Source organism: Paroedura picta, chromosome 6, assembly GCF_049243985.1.
Source record: "Paroedura picta isolate Pp20150507F chromosome 6, Ppicta_v3.0, whole genome shotgun sequence".
NCBI lineage: Eukaryota > Metazoa > Chordata > Lepidosauria > Squamata > Gekkonidae > Paroedura > Paroedura picta.
The window spans coordinates 93,092,190-93,112,586 of NC_135374.1; the positions used below are offsets into that span (position 1 = coordinate 93,092,190).

Genomic DNA, 20,397 nt, shown 5'->3' on the forward strand with positions numbered 1-20,397 from the left:
ATAATAACTCTATGTTATTTCACATGTGATATACTTTTTCTGCACCCATCATCTTTGTGCACCTGAAGCAAGTGGCTTCCTTACCCTGGTGTGTGTGTGGGGGGGGGAGGTGCCTGATTAATACAGAGAGATATTTATGGGTTACAAAGGAAAAGAGAAGCACATCATCTCAAAAAGGGGTATAACAGAGAAGTGAAAAACTCAGTGAAAAACTGCTTTTTTCATTAAAAATCCAAAAATCTTAAATGCAATGTTATTAGAGATTTGTGTACAACTGGATTTTTTTTTTAATTACCAGTTTCAAGGTTTCAGGCCTGAATTCAAGACAACATATGAGGATGTGGCCAAGGTCTTTCGAGAGATGATTCTCAAAGAGCTGTATTTTCCAAACCGTGGAACGATTCCCACAAATAATTTATGTGATGAGATACTCTGACTTTCCCACAATAGCTCTATTGAAATGGATTGCAGTTACGCGGCAACAGCGGTGCCTACTTAAATCTTTTGTTGAACCAGCCTCTGTTGGGAAAATTACCTTTTATCTTAAAAGGAATCCTGTGAGCCTCAAAGCTAACTCTTGTCATTTCTGTAAAAGGTGTCACCATATTGACGTTGTGCCTAGCCTTTCATAGTGATTGAACATCATGTTTGTCTTGATATTACAAGTAAGTGTTATGAAGACATAAGAGATTTAATAAAACAAAACTGAAGAGCAGGGAAGTGCCAAATCCCCCTGAGAAATTTTTTGTTTCTTTCAGAATTCCTCCAATGTTTTGCTCAAGCCAGACTCTCCAAATTTGCTTTGACTTCAAGGAACTTGGTAGCAACTTAGGAGGAAGCAGTTTCTTATTGAATCTTGTGCTTAAGCAGGAATTGTGGGATGATGGCTGCTGGATGGAAAGGTCTGGCTTGCATGTTTGTCTCTTTCCTGTGCAGACACTTAAGACCTGGTGGTTGTGATCGTGATGGTGGAGGGGGGGGGGGACAGAATGATTCTTGCCCTGTGGTTCTTATCCTGAGGGTCATATCCCAGAAGATTGCTTGGCATACAGAGAGAGAGAGAGAGAGAGATGCTCTGCACTTAGAAGCCTTGCCCCTTCCCTTCTCCTGTTAACGTTTAGATTTGTATTCTATTTTTTGCTGTGAACTGTTTGGGGTCTCCAGTTGGGGAGAAGAGTGGCATATAAAAAACCATGAACATCCTCAATATTCTGGGGAGGTTTTCAGGATTGGGGGGGGGGGGATACCTTGATGAGAAGACAGCAATGGTCCCCCCTTATTCTTTCTCTCAGATGAATATACCTTCATGCCCTTTTCTCAGAGCACTGCCTACCAGAAGCAGGAGCCACCCTGAAGGAAATGCCCATTTGGGCTGTAGACTGGGAATGCAGCATCCATGGAACGGGGAACCCTGAAGTATACCTAGCCAACAAACTAGAAAAAGAGGCTGCCTGCCAGCCATCTGTGACACTGGGAAGGACATGGTAGTAGTGGCCATTCTCAGTTTTTCAACGTAACTGTTGGAGCATGTATAGCTACACCAATGTAGTGTACATATTTATACAACTGTGCAATAAAAATCTGGCTGTTATTATTTAAGAAGCTAATGGCTCATACCTTGGATGCTCTTGCTAGTTTGTGGGCCCTGTCAGCTTTGTCGGTTACTAATACTAGGTTTGTTTTCCCCGTTGGAAGCCCCATACTGCCCCTGAAATTGAGGTGAGATGAAACTAGTTTTCTAAATCTGGGCTATTGAGATTCTACAAGCATTTGAAGGCTTCTTCCATCCAAATATATATATTTGATGCCAGAACAGAACCATTTGCTGAACACACACACATAATTTAAAATTATGCTACAAAGTTTATTAAACTTTCAGGTGCTTAATTTAGACGTGCTCTGATCATTCCTTTAACAATGATAGGATGCTACACAAAAATACTGCATTTCATCTGGTATAGGTCTTTATCTTATCTTGACAGATTATTGCTGGTTAAATTGTAGTGCTGATTTAAAGGCAGGACACTTCAAGAGAGTCAGAAATTAAGGCTTCACCAAATGTTAATAAAGCTATTAAACATGCAAACAGCAAACAGCTACACTGTACAGGTTAGACAGCTAATCCAAACTAGCAGTTTAAAAAAAAAAGCAGAGCAATTACACTTTTATTTAAATGCAAGGAATATGAGCAAGAATAGAATGAGGAGCCTTGTTTAAATGCATTCTTCTGAATATTTATTAGAAATAATACATGTAGTTAAGCCACTTATCTGATTTCAGTGAATAACTAAAATGCAAAAGATCAATTTTCATAATTATACCAAAGAAGTCTGTCTTTCATAAAAATCTCATTAATAACACCATTATTACTGAAAAATATCTCAGTATTATTATTGTTATTCTAATTATCACAAAATGCTACTGATAATGTTGTCATAAAATTCCTTTTTAGTATCCTATTAAGGAAGAGAGACTAAATAGTAGTGTAAGTTAAATCTACATCGTAAGTGGCATTATTAAAACCTTCTTTGTGTACTTGGTTAAAATACATTATGTGTATAATTACACAAATTGCTTCTGGTTTGGCAAACAGGTCTGTATAAATGTTAGCCGGATAGATATTCCAGCCACATTAAATACACAAAATGCAAGCATGTTTAGAACATAACTATTGTCCAATGGAAAGGACTGTTAAGATTCTGCAGTTCGCCTTCTGTTCTCCAGTTTTCCTTGAGTCCAAATCAACAAACCTGATTATGGTATTGCAGGCCACTTTCAGATTTAAAATATCACTGCACAAAAAATCTCCCCCAGTTCATTTTTATAAAAGAAACCCTTTGATTTTATTTACCTCTTAAGTATCTTAACAATTTAAATGTCAAAAAAGAGTTTTCAATAAACAATCATCTTCCCAATCTCAAACATCTGTGGTATTGTCATTTTGTGGTGATGCAGGTGTTAATATACCTGTATATATGTGCCAAATAGTTTAGTCTATGAGAAGGAAGATGTACAAAATAATTTATGACTATACCGCCTGTGTGAAGGGAGTTCCCCACTGTAGGGTAAAGTATGGATGGTATGAACAAACAACTGTAACAAGCCTGAAACACACACTACCAATGAGGAGTTTCAAAACCTTAAATTCACTAGGACGTAAGACTGTCCCAAAAGACATGTCGATTTCTTCCATACTGCTTTGGTTTATTTATGTATCATCACTCCCATTGTTGCATGGCTCCTGACTATGAGGCCTGCTTCAGATAAGAGACCAAATTCTAATACCTTTCCTAGGGCAGTGGTTTCCAATCCAAACCTTTTCATATGGTGACTTGCAAGTCCAAATTTATTTCATCTGTTGACTCACCAGAGTCAACCTAAGGTATTTTTGCACCCTAGGTGAACTATGACCCTGTCAACCATCTAGCCTAACATTCCGTTTTCTATAATGACCAATTAGATGTTTTTGAGAAACCAACAAACATCACAGAGCGAGCCCCCACTATGAACTCCAAGAAATGAGCATGCTGCAGTACATGACCTTTACATCCAGTGGTTACATTGCTTATGAAAGTAACATTGGACCACTCTGATATTCTCCATTACTCCATCTAATCCCCCCTAAGATTCTCAGAAACACACTCTTGTAACCATCAGAACACATTTTACATGATTCTTTATCAATCAACTTGCATATGCACTGAAGAAAACAGATACTGTTTCCTGGATCAGGTCCAAAATACAGGTCAAAGCTTTGCCTCAAAGTAAGTACTGAACTTGGTTCTTCTAGGAGCTACTTCCCACATGATGATTTTCCCACAGAGATATTATTCCACACGGGAAAGTACGTGTATACATACCATTTGTAGTTTAATGTCATAGTTGGCGTGCTAAGTTGGCAAAATTGATGGCATTCATCACATAAGAAAGCATATATGTATATTTTTTACAAAGCAGAAATACCAGTGCACATAAGCGTACGCATGCACTGAAATCTCCTGTAATGAAAAACAGAGTGAGAACAGTTCAATTTTATACTAAAATTAACTATGATAAGCTATGGTGCCACCTAAACAATTGTTCTCATGGCTGAGGTGCTGGCTCTTAACAGCCAATCAGCACATTATCTGGCTGGTGATCTGGACTCAAAAAGTGAAAGACAATCCTGACCCCTTCACAAGAAGAAGAGAGCCCTGTTCCCATTTTCCCATTCCTAGAACCTGGAAAGGGCTCCATTCTCCCATTGGCCCAATGGCATGAGAAAATCTTGCCTTCTGTTCTTACAGTGGACACACAGACCCCCACGGTACATTTATGGGCCCCGGTTTGCATAATACAGTATTAAAGTACATGGCGGCTTAAGGACTTAATTGCTTTTGTTAGTGTGAGTTTTGTAGGTACATAGCTTGAAGGTACCACTGTAGTTGCAGAGAGTATATAGTGTACATTTTTATAGATATCTGAAATACAGTTTCAGAGAATATTGTCCCCCTTTCCTCCTTTTCCATATTCCCCAAACATTAATGATGTTCATTTTGTTAGTTCTTTGCCAAGATAATAGTTTCATAGCTAATTGATAATGAGGACTGCCATACTATCGGAACTTATGCATGATTGTAATATGGACCCCACTTCCTAAAACCTGCTTAATTCAGTCTCCTTTATTCATTGGGAGGGGTAGGGAATCAAATGCCTGTCTCCCTGTAACGGAGACTATGTTGCTTTAACATTACTTAATATTGGAGGGTAAATTAACCAGTCTCATCAGAGGGAGTGATAGGAGTTTCAGAATTAAGTATAACTTTTATCCTACCTTGCCTTTGACTGACACAAAGGAAGTGATACTTATCTTTGCTATGTCACCAGTGGCATTCACTTCTGAGCATGAATGTTAAGGCAAACAGAAACAGCTTTTATCACAGCAGCATGTCATGATCTGCACTTAGGGCTCAATCTTGACATCTGCTATGCGGGCCTGAATTGATGTGTGCGGGAAAGCAGGGCTGAGCCTTTCCAGTTCTTTTAGAATATGTTCTAAAAATACCACCCAATAGATACAAGGTTGTAGAAATTCTTTTTCCTTTCCAGAGAGAACAAAGCTTAATTTTGCTCTTTTGCCAGGAAGATCATCGAGATAGAAAGAAATCTTGGGTGATCTTAACACTTTCCCATATCCTTGACGGATTTTACTGCTGATATATAATAAAATGCTGCTGTGACTAATTCGAAGGAAAGCGAGACTAATGAATTGTCCTAATAATCTAAATTCAAGAGTGACTTTCTTTACCCCTATTTGCTACCATTAGTTTATGAAACTTTGTTGTAATGATAATGTATTTTCCTACTTATAAAATTAAGATGCATAGAAAACAGATTTTTAAAACTGGGAGGGAGGGGAAACCATTCATGAGGGTTACAGTGTCTTAAAATCCCCATTAAACCCCATTAAAAGACATAAAAACATTACCAACATGGTGTAAAATCAGTAAAACTCCCACCTCCACTACTAGCGGGTGGAGAAGGAGGTCCCGATGATGTTCACTTCAGATCCCAGATCCCAGGGTGGGGGGGCCGTAGATCTATCTTACCAGCCCCGGCCTCAACCATATACCTGGCGAAAGAGCTCTGTTTGCAGGCCCTGTGGAATGTTGAAGATCCTTCTATTGCTTGCTTGCCCAGATGTCTTGTCGTCCTTGTCTGTGTTCCTATTATGAACCTCTTCTATCAGTTCTCCTAGTGTGGATATCCATGGGAAAGCTGCAGTACCCCAGGGTTTAGATAGAAAGCCATCTACAGACCTGAGAACATGGGGAAATTCCTCCACTGGGGGGATTCTTCTATTGGAACTAATGGGAAATAATAACAGAATAGAATTATGGAAACAAAAACATATTAAACAACCAAATAGCAAAATAATTCTTTTTCTAATGAATAGTGAAAATTAAACAAACAACCCCCTCCCGTGCACAAGTTAAGTTTCCACATGTAATTTCCATTGAATAATGACTGGTTAGAATGATAAAACATTTTCAAGATTAGCGATGCAAATCTACAGACCCTGATCTAGGAGAAATCATCACAGAATACAGTGGAGTCAACCTACATAGGATGGTACGGTAAACCACCTTAGAGCTTATTCTTCTGTTCCAGATATTAAATCTGAAATCTTTTCTATTTTACAATTGGAAGTTTGTTTTAATTTTTTTTTACTAATTGCATTATTGTAACTTGTTTAAAAAAGCAGTATTTTTATGTTCAGTACTACAAATGCAAAACAACCATTAGCAGTTTGCCTTCTTCTGAAATACCATCTGAGGTTCCAACCTGATAGCTTCTAAGTACATCTGTCTGTTTGGAATCATTTTATAAAACACAAAAGTGAAGCGAGATAAAAGGGTTGTTTTTCAAAAGGAGTCATCACTGCCCTGACATGCACTATTTTTGGGTTTCAGCACGAAATACACTTTGCAATCCTGTCTTTTAAAAAGTCATTGTGTGCCATCTCATTTCTTGCTTACGCGGTTGACAGCGTATTGTGATCCAGAACTCAGAGAAACTGGAACACTGTATTTCATGGCCTCATTGGTGCCACCTTCTTCTTCACAAATTACATTATTCTGTGCCCCTGAGAGCAGACCATTAATTGTGCTCAAGGACACACTTTGTTTTCATGAGTGTTGACACCTGTTGACTGTGGAAGCTCCTTGAGCTTAAATTGATCCCTCGGTTTCTGCATTTAACTTCTTCAAAATCTATCTGCTGTTTTGCTCTCCGCAAAGATACAAAGAACAACAGTGTTTTTTTTAAGACGTAATTGTCAGAGGGAAATTGTACAGTTGTGCCCAGTCTTACAAAAACAACTGGATGCATACGAACATCTCAACACAGAGGGTATCTCTGCCCTCAGATATTAGCCATAACAGCAAAACAGAACACTGGGGGTAGGGGACAGTAGGTCTCTGGTTACCAAAATGGGAGAATGCCCACAATACGAGTCAGTCATCACGGACTGACCAGACAGAGAAGATTGGATCCAGCCAGCTTTTGAGTTCAAGCTTATTACAGTCCCCATCCAACATGGCTTTTGACAATGCAGGTCCCAGGAGATGTAGCACAGTATTTGGGGGTGGTAAAAGGAGAGCCCTGAATGTATTTTCATCAGCGAAAAGCTGGTTGGATCTAACACAGAATATCTAGATCAGACGGACAGTGATTTTGTCCAGAAAGCATCACATCTTTAAATAGGTAAAAGGTAGAGGTATCCCCTGTGCAAGCACCGAGTCATGTTTGACCCTTGGGGTGACGCCCTCTAGCGTTTTCATGGCAGACTCAATACGGGGTGGTTTGCCAGTGCCTTCCCCAGTCATTACCATTTACCCCCCAGCAAGCTGGGTACTCATTTTACCGACCTCGGGAGGATGGAAGGCTGAGTCAACCTTGAGCCGGCTGCTGGGATTGAACTCCCAGCCTCATGGGCAAAGCTTTCAGACGGCTGCCTTACCACTCTGCACCACAAGAGGCTCTCTTTAAATAGGACAGGGTCCTATTAAATAAAAGAGTAAGGCCACCTGGGGAGGAGTTAGGGCGGGCCCTGTCCAGGATAAAAACTCAGAGGGCCCAATCAGGAGCTGCAAAGCGGCTCCTGATTGGGCCCTCCGAGTGTCCATCCAGGGCCAAGCAGCCAATGGGGAGGCACACAAAGTGCCTTCCTATTGGCCCCTCACCAGGACAGACCAAAATTCCATTCACCCAGCCCAGTCTGGCTGCCAGTCTGCTCCTGACCACCAAAGGGAGAGGAGGTCAGTAGGGCTGCCAAGGGGGATGAGAACAGAGGCTTGGACAGGCTGTGCCAGGCCTTTTCGCCCCAAGGCTGTCCTAACTGTCAAGTCCAACTGCAAATTGCCTCAGAACCCTGACAGAGCTGGCAGGAGGCTGCAGAGTGCTCCCCCTCCCCCTCCCTCCCCTCAGGGCTGCTGCAAGGGAGCCTTTGACAGGCCCTGATAGAGGGGAGGGAAGCCTTTTCCTTCAGAGAGCAACACAAGGGAACCTCAGGGCCTTCCTTTTGAGGGTGGGAAACTTTCCCCTTTGCCAGTTGGCTGACAGGGGAGGCCACAGAAAATCCCCTTCTTACTTAAAATACTGCTCTGGCCGGGGGTTAGACACAGCCAAGCCATGGGTCTTTCTTCTTTGCAACTCTCTGCAGATTTGAGGCCTCTGCACAGCGTTATTCTGCAGAGGAAGCTGGCTCTTTTGTCTCCTGTTTCATCTGCACAACAACCCTGTGCAGTAGGCCTCAAGTCATTCAATTCAACAACAACCTGTGTGGGAAGCCTTAAGTGTTTCTTCTCTACCACAACCCTGTCCAAAGTAGCCCTTTCTGCCTGGGGAGCTGATCTTTATACTCTGCAGGTGAGCTGTAATTCCAGGAGCTCTCCAGGCCACACCTGTAGGTTGGCTACCCCTGGGTTGGAAATATTCCTGGAGGTTTGGAGGTGGGACTTCATAATCGTACAATGCCTCAGAGTCCAGCCTTCAAATGAGCCATTTTTGCCTGCAGTTGGGAGGGAGTGGTGCAGGAGTGTCCCTCCTGGCCTCTGGGTTATGGCCAGCCCTTATCAGCAACTGTTTGTATTCTGGGGCGCAGACAGGCAGACCAGCATCAGTCCTGTGAGTCTGGAAAGCGCAGGAAGATCTAAATAAATATTTACAGCCTGAAACTAAATAGAGAACAAGTAAATGTCTGGAGACACATCGTCACTGAAATAGTAACTGGCAAATAACCTTGGCCTGGCAAATAAAAAAACAGTATAAAAAACCTTACCAAGGTCAAGACTGCTGTGCACAGAGAGTCTTCCTCTTAGGGTTGCCAGCTTCCCTGTGAGGCTCGCTACCCCACCTCCCTCATGGGGAGTCTGCTATGGGGAGAGAAGGGGAAGAGGATTGGAAAATGCTTTGAGACACCTGAGGCCTGCTGGGTCACTGCGGCCCATTCCCAGTTCTCTCAGATCTCTCACAACCCTACATACCTCACAGGTTGACTATTGTGGAGAGGCAAATGGAAAAGGTGTTTGTAAACCGCTTTGAGACTCCTTTGGGTACTAAGCAATCGGGTACAAAAATCCATTCTTCTAAGGAGCAACCATGAAAGAAGCATGTGCGCACATAATATTTTACCAACAGTGAAAATATGGAGGAACAGGGTAGACACCTGTGTCCTGTGACTACCCTATGTGTATTAGGGCAGAGGGGCATTTCGGTGAATCTGGCCTAATTCACACAGGAAGGGAAATAACACAGAACTGGGGGGAATTGGTTGCCATGTAATCTTCCCTTAAGAAGAGTCTCCAGTCTGATTTTCCCTTCACATATCTGAGGACATGGCTCTGGAAAGCTCATCTGTAACCACTATGCCACAATTCCCAAAGGTCAGTCATCTCCCACAATCAGCGAACATTCCACACCACAGGTTCTTGACACCCATCTCTCCACACCCATGCCCTCATTTGCCACCATGCCACCACAACCTCCCACACAACACACATGACAACCCCATGCCCTTACAGACTGGACAACTCCTCCCCTTCCTCTTCCCACTGCCAAGCTCTAGCGCCCGTTGTATTCTTGGAGACAACGGGCTTTGCCCCTAGTGATGTTATAACCCACAGGCCCTAATGCAAGGGGTTTGTGAGCTCTGGAAGGACCTCCTCCATCAAACCGATGATCAATGACTCAGCATGGACAGCAATGATTATCTACTTGGCCAACATTGCCTGGAAGCAATCTCTTCACCAACTATTTTCAGAAATGTTGGCATTCACCCTATGTCCATTTGATCAAGATGAGTAGCCATATTAATCTGTCTGTAGCAGTAGAAAAAAGCAAGCATTGAGTAGCACATAAAAGACTAGCAAAATATGTGGCAGGGCAGGAGCTTACATGAGTCATCCCTACTCACTTCTTCAGATCCCTACTTCTTCATGCGTTCATAAATGAACTTGTGGCATAAGAGCAACATACTTGCATTTCCAAATGTGCCATGGAGGTTTTTCATTTGGTACATCAGGTATTTAGTTGAGCAGACCAAGACAAGGCCAAACCCCTAATGTTGTGCACAAAGACCACCACTGTACTGGAAAGCCAGAAGGCTTAGTACAGTAGACTTAGACATGCCTAAACACCATGGTTTCCCATTTGGATGATCTTTGATGAGAACGGGGTAGGAGAGAGTGGATTTTTACATCTACATGACCCCTCAGCATCCTTCACTATCATCCCCCATGAAATCCTTCTAGATTAACTGGCTGGAACTGGTATTAAGGCCACTGCACTTCAGTGATCCTTATCCTACTTGGTCAAACGTTTTTCCAAAAGTGTTCATTACGTTGTGGAGGTCCACAAAGTTCAATTTCCCCCTCTATATGAAACCACTAGGAGAGGTCATGACAAGTTATGAAGAATCATAGGGTTTGAATTGTGCGGGGAAAGGTAGAGAACCACATCCTCTGACTCTGCTCAGTTTTAGTCCCTACCCCTGTTCCTCATAAGTCACATCCACAACTCTGTTCTTACAAATTGTTTGAAGGTCAGGGAGCCATTTATCTGCAGCAATAACTATGATTTTCACTATAAGGGATGTGGTTCAGAGAGAGAAAGGCACACACACACACAAACCCGCCCAATTGCTAGGTTCACAACAGAAATTGACCTGGGAGGGAGAATTAACTGGAAAGCACAGTGGATTTTTCCTTTCACTGAATTCTGTCTGGCCAGTGAAATCTCTACAGCTGTCCACTTCCTCCCCATGCTGCAACAAAATAATGCTCATAGGAACCTTGTCTTTTTCTGTGCTGGAACCTTGTCTTTTTCTGTGCTTATTGTCTTAAGGCCAGAAAGGAATTTTGCAGAGTTAGGTCGATGTTTTCATTTCCCATTCCGGATCTTCCCAAAGCATAGATGTGGCAAAGTGCTGCCCCTCCCACAGCAGCCCAAACAGGCAAAATCCAGCCCTCTGCTGCATGGTTCCAGACAGGTAGCCACCTGAATTAGAGTCCCCCAACTCTTCCCTCTGCATCTTCCTGCTGGAGTGCAAGAATGTGACTCATTTGCATCCTGACATTGCTCCTGACTAGGGGATTTTTAAAAGCAATTCATGAGAAACATCACTCATCCTGCATTAGCATTGCCAGCTCTGGGTTGGGAAAGACTTGAAGCCTTTTTTTTGGGGGGGGGGGCAGTAGTAAATGTTCGCTTCCCCTGTTGCAGTGGCCCCAGTTCCCCCTACCTCCTTCCCACACTCCATCAAAATGTCCTTCTTGCCCACCCACCCCAAACAGCCTTTTCGGTTTCCTTTGTCCAGCTGCCTGTTTCTCCCAGTGCTCCCTTTCCCCTGTCTGCTAGCTTGTCCACCTTGCTGCTCAGATTCTTCCCATATCATCAGATCAATCATGTAATTTTCTGTCTCTGTTTCATATTTTTGCATGACCCCTAAGGAACCCAAGGATGTTGCCCTTTTTCTTGATGTCTCTGAATGAACAGGACTTCTGGTTTATGTCAGGAGACTTTCTTTTTTAAAAAAATAGCAATTAACCTTCCTTCCTTCCTTTCTAACCTCGAGAGGTTACCCTGAGTTACCCTATTATTCCAACATGTATGAGTTCCATCCTTTTATTATGTGAATGTTTTGATTCTGACTTGTATTTCTCTGTGTATTGCATGTGACTGAATATTTGTACCCTAAGTCCAACAAGCTACTCTGTTTTATGGATTATTTTATTGATGATAAACTCAGAATTAACTTACTATTATTTATTTGTTTGTTTGTTTATTTATTTAATACCACCCCTTTTCCCACCAATGGTGACCACAAGTGGTTCTCATGGTTCTCCTCTCCTCCATTTTACTTTGACAACAGCCTTGTGAGGTAAGTTAAGCCAAGTGCCAACATTGTGCAACTGGCCCAAGGTCACCCAGCAAGCTTCCATGGCAGAGTGGGGATTCAAACCTGGATCTCCCAGATCCTAGTCCAACAGTCTAACCACTATACCACATTGCCTTCTCCTGACTGATTGTTTGATCCTCATGGTGGGTCCACTCATCATTATTAAATATATGATTTTAATATTCTGCACACACAAACACAGCTAGGATTTTGATTCCCTTCAAAATAAGATATAAGCAGGTGGTGTTGTCATATTTGATGGCCTGGTAGAACATTCTGTCCAATTACATCAAGGTCCTGTGGGGCCTTAACCAGTTCTGCTGGGCCTGTAAGACAGAACTGTTCTGACAGGTTTATGGTTGAGGCCAAGAAATAACAAAAAGATGCTGGCCTCCCTGTTTGAAACTCCACCCCTAGACAAACCCTCTAAGGATGCCATATCCCCACCCCAGTTCAGGAACCAGCTATAAGATCCTCATAAAGAGGCAGTGGCTGTAGGCTCTGAATTAATAGGGTTGTTCAGTTTTCATTCTAAGTTGTAGAATTTTAAAGCCTAAAATAATATTTTATTTGTTGTGTATCTAAAACCTTTTATAACCCTCCCCCCACCCCGAGCCTCCAGGGAAGGAAAGGGTTTAAATGGAAATATAAATAAATAAAATAAATAAGTGGTGCTAACTGCTATTGAATCACTTAACAATATGTAGATTCAAGTGGATAGCCGTGTTGGTCTGAAGCAGCACAACAAAAAATAAAGTCCAATAGCACCTTTAAGAGCAACAAAGATTTATTCAAGGCGTGAACTCACGCCTTGAATAAATCCTTGTTACTCTTAAAGGTGCTATTGGACTCTATTTTTGTTTAACAATATGTAGTGATTTTAATGGAAATTGAGATTATTTCAGTTGTTTTAAAATTAAAGCTAAAATAAATATTGGACTTACAGCCTGAAGTCTGGTGTACACTTCCTTGAGAGTATGCCCTATTGAATTCAATGGGGCTTGTTTCCAAGTACACAAGCACTGGACTGCACAGTAAGACACAACTCAAACATGGTGACAGTTAATGACATGGCTTGAAAACTTCGCTATTTTGTGGTTCAATATTTATTAATTTGCTCGTTGCCTGAATATTTTGTTTACACATGCATTTATCCACCTATTGTTTATGTACAGGGACTTGCTCTGTAAAATCTGTAGGCGTGTGTTGGTTATCTCATACCATGTAAGGGAGGGGATATTGTTCAAGAAGTGAATTTGTAAAGAAGGAAAATCCTGAAGAAAAGGTGACCAAGTTGGTAGAGTGCTTCCTTTCAGTTAACTTCTCAAGAGCTACAACTTCAACTTTGGGTATTCAGTGAAGTCCATGAATATCTCTTGGAGTATGTTTGTGTGTGTTTGTGTGTGTGGAACCTAACGGCATGATGATAACATACTATATTATAATTTGACGTCCCATTTATTCAACATGCAATTGAATGAACTGATTTTTTTTAATGAAGATCTGCTGAGTTGAATTCCAGATCTGATGATTTTCACACTGTCCTCTATTCCAGTTTCAATAGGGGAAAAGAGAGTTTGCATTTTTTTCTGAGCCAGAACAGATCCTTTTCATCCCCTTACTTCAGATTGCTTGACATGATCCTGACAAACTTATGTAAATATCCAAGAGAAGACCTTTTTTGGTACCCAAATAAAAGATAATGTTGATTCTGAGCCTAAGGACAATTCCAAAGGAAGTACAGCAGGGTTAAGAAGTCTCCCTACAAACGTTGTGCAATTGAATCCTTCTGAGTTAGGGAAGGAGGACCATATCAGAAGTTAGATTAATGCCATTTTACCAGGTTGGATTTTCACCATAAGACTACCTTCTGATTTGTGGAGTGCTCTAAAAAGAAAAAAAAAAGGGGGGGGGAGGCTTCAAGTTTTAAGTCTCTAACACATATTAAAGAGTGGTATTCGACTCCCAGCTACTTCAGCATGTTAAAGTTGAGGTGCTGTTTGGTTGAAGAGGGGACTTATTAGGTATTAGCCCTTCCAAAGAAAGACAAGCCTCAAACGCATCTGAAGAAAAAGCACGAAGACAGAACTCCTCCCCCAAACGCTGGCCGGGAACCCATCCGCTAAGAGCAGCCGTTGCACGCCTAGCGGCCAATCTGCCGAAGGCGCCTGGGTTTTGCATGCAAACGAGTAATCAATAAGGCATTGATTAATCAAAAGAGACCCTTTCAGGCAGGGACCCGCTTCTCCCGCGGCTCGCGGCACTCATTAGCGATCCCTCCGCGGCTGCTCTGGCTCCCGAGGCAATCTCGTGAAGGGGCAGCATCAGAAGCAGCCCGCTGATTGGGACTCCATCGGCTCAGCGGGGTGCCGAGAACTCAGCGGAGGGAAAGTGTCAGGTTTAAAATATGCCTTGGTGTTGGCGGGGCCGGGAAAGAATGCCTGGCTGCGCTAATTGGAAGGGATGGAGAGATCTGGGGGGCAGCCGGACCGGCCGCAGAGGGGACGGCGTCGAGGCAGCAACGGCCCGCCACGGGCGTTCAGCAAACAAGAGGACCGCAAGAAGCAGGGGGATGCATTACAGACCCTCCAGAGCAAGGTTTTAGAAATGAAAAGGTGGAAATCCTGCACTTTTATTAACCCTTGCCAGGCCAAAAAAAAAAAAGCCTCCGGAACACACCAGAAGCGGCTGGAACAGGCATTAAAGAAACAATAGAACTGCAAAAAGCAGTGGGATGCATTAGGGACACTAGAGAACAATATTTTAGAAATGAAAAAGTGTAAATCTCCCTCCTTTTTTAACCCGTTCCAGGCCAAACTGCCTCTGGAACATCACGGAACAGGCAGTAGACAAACAAGAGAACTGCCACACACACAAAAAACAACCCAGCAGAATGAGTTACAGATACTTGAGAACAATATTTTAGAAATGAAGGAGTGTAACGCTCCCCTCTTGATTAACCTGTTCTGGGGCAAAATGCCTTTGGAACACCACGGAACAGGCATCAAACAACAAGAGGACCACAAAAAACAGCGAGATGGGTTACAGACACCCGAGAGCAATATTTTAGGAATGAAGAAGTGTAACTCTCACATCTTTATTAATCTGTATTGGGCCAAAATGCCTCTAGAGCACAGGCCACACTTATTTCACTCTTGTTTCACGCATGTTCTGGCCTGCATTGCAGGTGGCAGTCTGTGCTGGCGGGGGGGGGGGGGGGGGTGAGTGGGAGAGGAAGACCTGGCCTCTGGGAAACAGGTCTACCTGTCAGAGGCCTCTCGACCTGGAGCCCTGCCCTCCACAGAATGGGGATACCTGCCAGAAGTGAGGGTTTTGATGTGTATGTGTGTGTTTTGGTTTTAATCAATAGACCTGGTGACCACAGAACAGGAAACAAAAAACATTAACTGGAATAGTTAAGACCTAAAAGGTTGGGTATCTATGTGAACTAGACAACAAGTCACAAAAATATGTGAACATTTACTCTGCACAACTTAAAAAAATCCTATAAAGTTAAAAACACTCACAAGGCCCATAGATCTCTGTTGAAAAGGTATCCTGTGCACTGTACAATCTTAGGTCTTAGACCTTCTTAGACCTGAGGCGTTTCAACCCTCCCTGGATCTTCCTCAGAGGTCTAATTTTGATACACATACAGTAATAAAATACATAAAGCAGCCAGTAAAATAAATAAATTATGAAAACTGTAAAAAAAATAAGAGAATGGGATAACTGGTATAAGGGAATGGGATAACTGGTACACAACTCAAATCAATAGTGAAAGAGACTATATAATTATCAGGCTTACTTATTTTTTAGGGTGATAAAATCAATGGATCTGATGGAACATGTCCACTTATCAGCAAGAAATTTAAATAATTATGAAAAAGCTGGAACAATTTGTTTATGAATTAAGGAGGGGAGGGAGTGAAAATTACCTTTTTTTCAGGCTGCCAATTAAATCTGTTGTGTGCCCATGAAATGAGTTCATGTACAAAAGCAGGTGAGGTGGTTCACTGATGGGGGGGGGGGAGATAATTTAATGTTATAGGAGGAGGATGCAACAGTGTAGGCAGAAAATTGGAACTGGCCTGTTAGGACCAGGTGAAACCAGAGGGGGGTGGGTGGGAAGTAAATGAGTGAATAGACTTCTGTCTATTCTCTGATAAATGGACATATTTCCATGTATAATCAAGGTAGAGAAAAAGGGGGGAAAACAATATTTCATATATAAATATACATCCAATCAATCTCCTGATTTAAACCTGCTGGTTGCAGAGTCCTGAGAATAAATACCCAGATAAGTGATGTTCAGTAGATGTTGAAATCTTCTCAGTGCCATAAAGCCAATGATCTTTGGTGGTTTGCTGAGTCATGCTGAAGTGCTGGACCATGAGTACTGAGATGTTGTGATTTCTGATGCAACTCAGATGCTCAAGACTTCTTATTCTTAGAGGTCTATGTGGAGCCTATATATTGTTCCTATTTGCTTTCATCTCTCTCTCTCTCTCTCTCTCTCCATCTATCACGGCAGATGTAGCACATGTAATGTATTGATTGATGAAGAAAGTGTTATCATTGCTGCAACTCTTAAAGCTATATATTTGTTTAGCATACTGACAAACCTTGCAATGCTGACAAGGAAAAAAACACTTGGTAATCTTTTTCCATCTAAAGTGGTCACTGCTGGTCCTGTGTGGGAGAATCTACTATGAACAAGCAAGTCCTTGAGGTTTTTCTCTCGTTTATAGCCAAACAAAGAGATTGAATTGCATCTCAGAGTGTCAGAAAGAAGGTACCATTATTTATTAATGATATTCTTACTGTTATTGCAGTGTTTATTGTATGTTAACACAACAACCGTTTTATCTGTAGTACTGGTTTGAGTTTTGGGAATTAAGAGTGGGTCGAGGAATTTGTTTCGCCTCATAAAGAGTGTGTTTAAAAATTTTGGCTGAATAACCTCTCTCAGCCAATTGCTGGTCAGGTATTTGAGACCTATTTGGTGAAACCGGATTCACAGCTACAGTTCCCTTTCAGTCATAGTAACTGAGAGAAAGGAAGATTCCTTTTTAGATGGTGGGGGTAAAAACTGTCATCGACCAAAAATAAGTTGACATCTGTGGGTTTCCTGAAAGTGTCTGTTTGAATGCTGTTACCTTGTTTTTTAACAATCACATCTAGAAAACGGGTGCTGGTCTTATCATAGGTAAAGGTAAAGGTATCCCCTGTGCAAGCACCGAGTCATGACTAACCCTTGGGGTGAAGCCCTCTAGCGTTTTCATGGCAGACTCAATACGGGGTGGTTTGCCAGTGCCTTCCCCAGTCATTACCGTTTCCCCCCCCCCCATTTACTGACCTCGGAAGGATGGAAGGCTGAGTCAGCCTTGAGCCAGCTGCTGGGATTGAACTCCCAGCCTCATGGGCAGAGCTTCAGACTGCATATCTTGCTGCCTTACCACACTGTGCCACAAGAGGCACTTTTGGTCTCATCATACTTCAGTTCAATTTTAATGGTTTGATGGACTGTGTTAATATATTTTCTGAACTGAAATAGTGTTTCTTGCGAGCCATTCCATATGCTGCTAAGAGTGGACCTGCCCTCCAGGAGAGGGACGTTTCTCTCTTGCTCTCTCTCAAAACTCAACTGGGGCTTGCGGGAGGGGGAAGAAAGAACAACTCCATTAGGGAGCCCATGACCACCTGTCTGGGCCCAAGCGCTCTCCAGAGGCCACGTTTACTGTGCATTGGCTGTGAAAGTCCCCTCAGGAAGCCAGGTTTACCTGTTCTGTTGCCTGGGTGAAGTCAGTTCCTGTAGCCAGGTCTACCCTCAGGAGGTGAAGTCTGTCTTCCCAACTCCAGAGGCCAGGTGTAGTACATAGGTGTACTACATAGACATAGGCATAGACAACAGGTCTACCTCCAATAGGCTTCCATAGGAATTCCTGGCAACCTGGAAAACAGGTCTACCTGCCATGTGCCACTATGGGTAGACCTGGACTTGGGAGGAAAGGTTTCTCCCCTGTGGGAGGCTGCCTTGAGTTACACTTTTTCATTTCTAAAATATTGTTCTCAAGTGTCTCTAATGCATCCCACTGTTATTTTGTGGTACTCTTGTTTGTTTAATGCCCATTCTCAGGTGTTCAAGAGGCCTTTTGGCTTGGAAGGGGTTAATACAGAGGCGAGAGTCCCATTTCTTCATTTCTAAGATATTGTTCTTGTTGTTGATAGGTGCGAAGTCATGTCTGACCAATCGCGACCCCATGGACAATGATCCTCCAGACCTTCCTGTCCTCTACCATTCCCCGGAGTCCATTAAAGTTTGCACTTACTGCTTCAGTGACTCCATCCAGCCACCTCATTCTCTGTCGTCCCCTTCTTCTTTTGCCCTCAATCGCTCCCAGCATTAGGCTCTTCTCCAGGGAGTCCTTCCTTCTCATGAGGTGGCCAAAGTATTTGAGTTTCATCTTCAGGATCTGGCCTTCTAAGGAGCAGTCAGGGCTGATCTCCTCTAGGACTGACCAGTTTGTTTGCCTTGCAGTCCAAGGGGCTCGCAAGAGTCTTCTCCAGCACCAGAGTTCAAAAGCCTCAATTCTTTGACGCTCGGCCTTCCTTATGGTCCAACTTTTGCACCCATACATTGCAGCTGGGAATACCATAGTCTTGACTAGACACACTTTTGTTGGCAGGGTGATGTCTCTGCTTTTTAGGATACTGTCTAGATTTGACATAGCTTTCCTCCCCAGGAGCAAGCGTCTTTTAATTTCTTTGCTGCAGTCCCCATCTGCAGTGATCTTGGAGCCCAGGAAAATAAAATCTGTCACTATCTCCATTTCTTCCCCATCTATTTGCCAGGAATTGAGAGGGACGGATGCCATGATCTTTGTTTTCTTGATGTTGAGTTTCAAGCCAACTTTTGCACTCTCCTCCTTCACCCGCATCAACAGGCTCTTTAGTTCCTCTTCACTTTCTGCCATTAGAGTGGTATCATCTGCATATCTGAGGTTGTTGATATTTCTCCCTGCAATCTTGATCCCAATTTGTGACTCCTCTAATCCCGCCTTTCTCATGATGTGCTCCGCATACAAATTAAATAGGCAAGGCGACAGTTTACAGCCTTGCCGAACTCCTTTCTCAATTTTGAACCAATCAGTGATTCCATGTTCAATTCTCACTGTTGCTTCTTGACCTGCATAAAAGTTTCTCAAGAGACAAATAAGATGCTCTGGTATTCCCATCTCTTTAAGAACTTGCCACAATTTGTTGTGCTCCACACAATCAAAGGCTTTAGCATAGTCAATGAAGCAGAAGTAGAGAGCCAGTTTGGTGTAGTGGTTAGGAGTGCGGACTTCTAATCTGGCATGCCGGGTTCGATTCTGCATTCCCCCACATGCAACCAGCTGGGTGACCTTGGGCTCGCCACGGCACTGATAAAACTGTTCTGACCGAGCAGTGATATCAGGGCTCTCTCAGCCTCACCCACCCCACAGGGTGTCTGTTGTGGGGAGAGGAATGGGAAGGCGAATGTAAGCCGCTTTGAGCCTCCTTCGGGTAGGGAAAAGCGGCATATAAGAACCAACTCTTCTTCTTCTTCTTCTTCTTCTTCTTCTTCTTCTTCTTCTGGAACTCCCTAGCTTTCTCCATGATCCAGCGTATGTTGGCAATTTGATCTCTAGTTCCTCTGCCTCTTCGAAATCCTGCCTGTACTTCCGGAAGTTCTCGGACCACATATTGCTGGAGCCTAGCTGGTAGGATTTTGAGCATAACTTTGCTAGCATGAGAAATGAGTGCAATGGTGCAGTAGTTTGAACATTCTTTGGCATTGCCCTTCTTTGGGATTGGAATGTAAACTGACCTTTTCCAATCCTGTGGCCATTGTTGAGTTTTCCAAATTTGCTGGCATATTGAGCGTAGCACTTTTACTGCATTGTCTTGTTCTTAAGTGTCTGTAATTCATCCCATTGTTTTTTGCAGTACTCCTGTTCTGAGTGCTCCGTAGGCTTTTTGGGCTGGTAAGGGTTGTTAAAGGTACGGATTTTCTGCTCTTTGACTTCTAAAATATTGTTCCTTAGTGTCTTTTGCATCCCACTGTTTTTTGTAGTTCTCTTATTTGGTTAATGCCTCTTCCGGCCTCTTCCGGCCCATTCTAGTTTTTATCCTGTCCTGCTGGAGAATCATGTAATTCCAAGGTGAGGCTTCTGCAAAAAGCATGCCAGGCAGCATCTAATCTTCTATCAGGCTTCAGTTCTAGCGATGCATGGGCATAGCAACTGCAATGAGATGGGAAGCAGTTTTTTTTAAAGGGGGGGAGCTCCCCCACCCCCATCCTCTTGACTGTGAATGGAACCCAGTTGAATTTATAGGGCGCCAACACAGGAGATGACCAAAACAAGGAAACAGCAAGGAAAGAGTCATACAGCTTGATCACAGAGCCTTAGGCAGGCTCCAAAATCAGGTGG

General features: G+C 42.8%; 1 long non-coding RNA gene across 7 annotated transcripts in view; it reads right to left on the bottom strand.

The window, feature by feature from the left end:
- Nucleotides 1-1,889: 1,889 nt before the first annotated feature.
- Nucleotides 1,890-20,397, bottom strand: part of LOC143840331 (uncharacterized) — a 509,677-nt gene continuing 491,169 nt past the window's right edge. For 5 of the 7 annotated variants that reach the window (XR_013232124.1, XR_013232122.1, XR_013232126.1 and 2 more), the window contains exon 4: nucleotides 1,890-5,846. This is a non-coding gene — a long non-coding RNA (uncharacterized LOC143840331). Of the gene's footprint in view, nucleotides 5,847-8,821; nucleotides 8,916-20,397 lie in introns of all 7 variants that reach the window. The other 2 variants (XR_013232125.1, XR_013232121.1) reach the window with 2 other exon arrangements.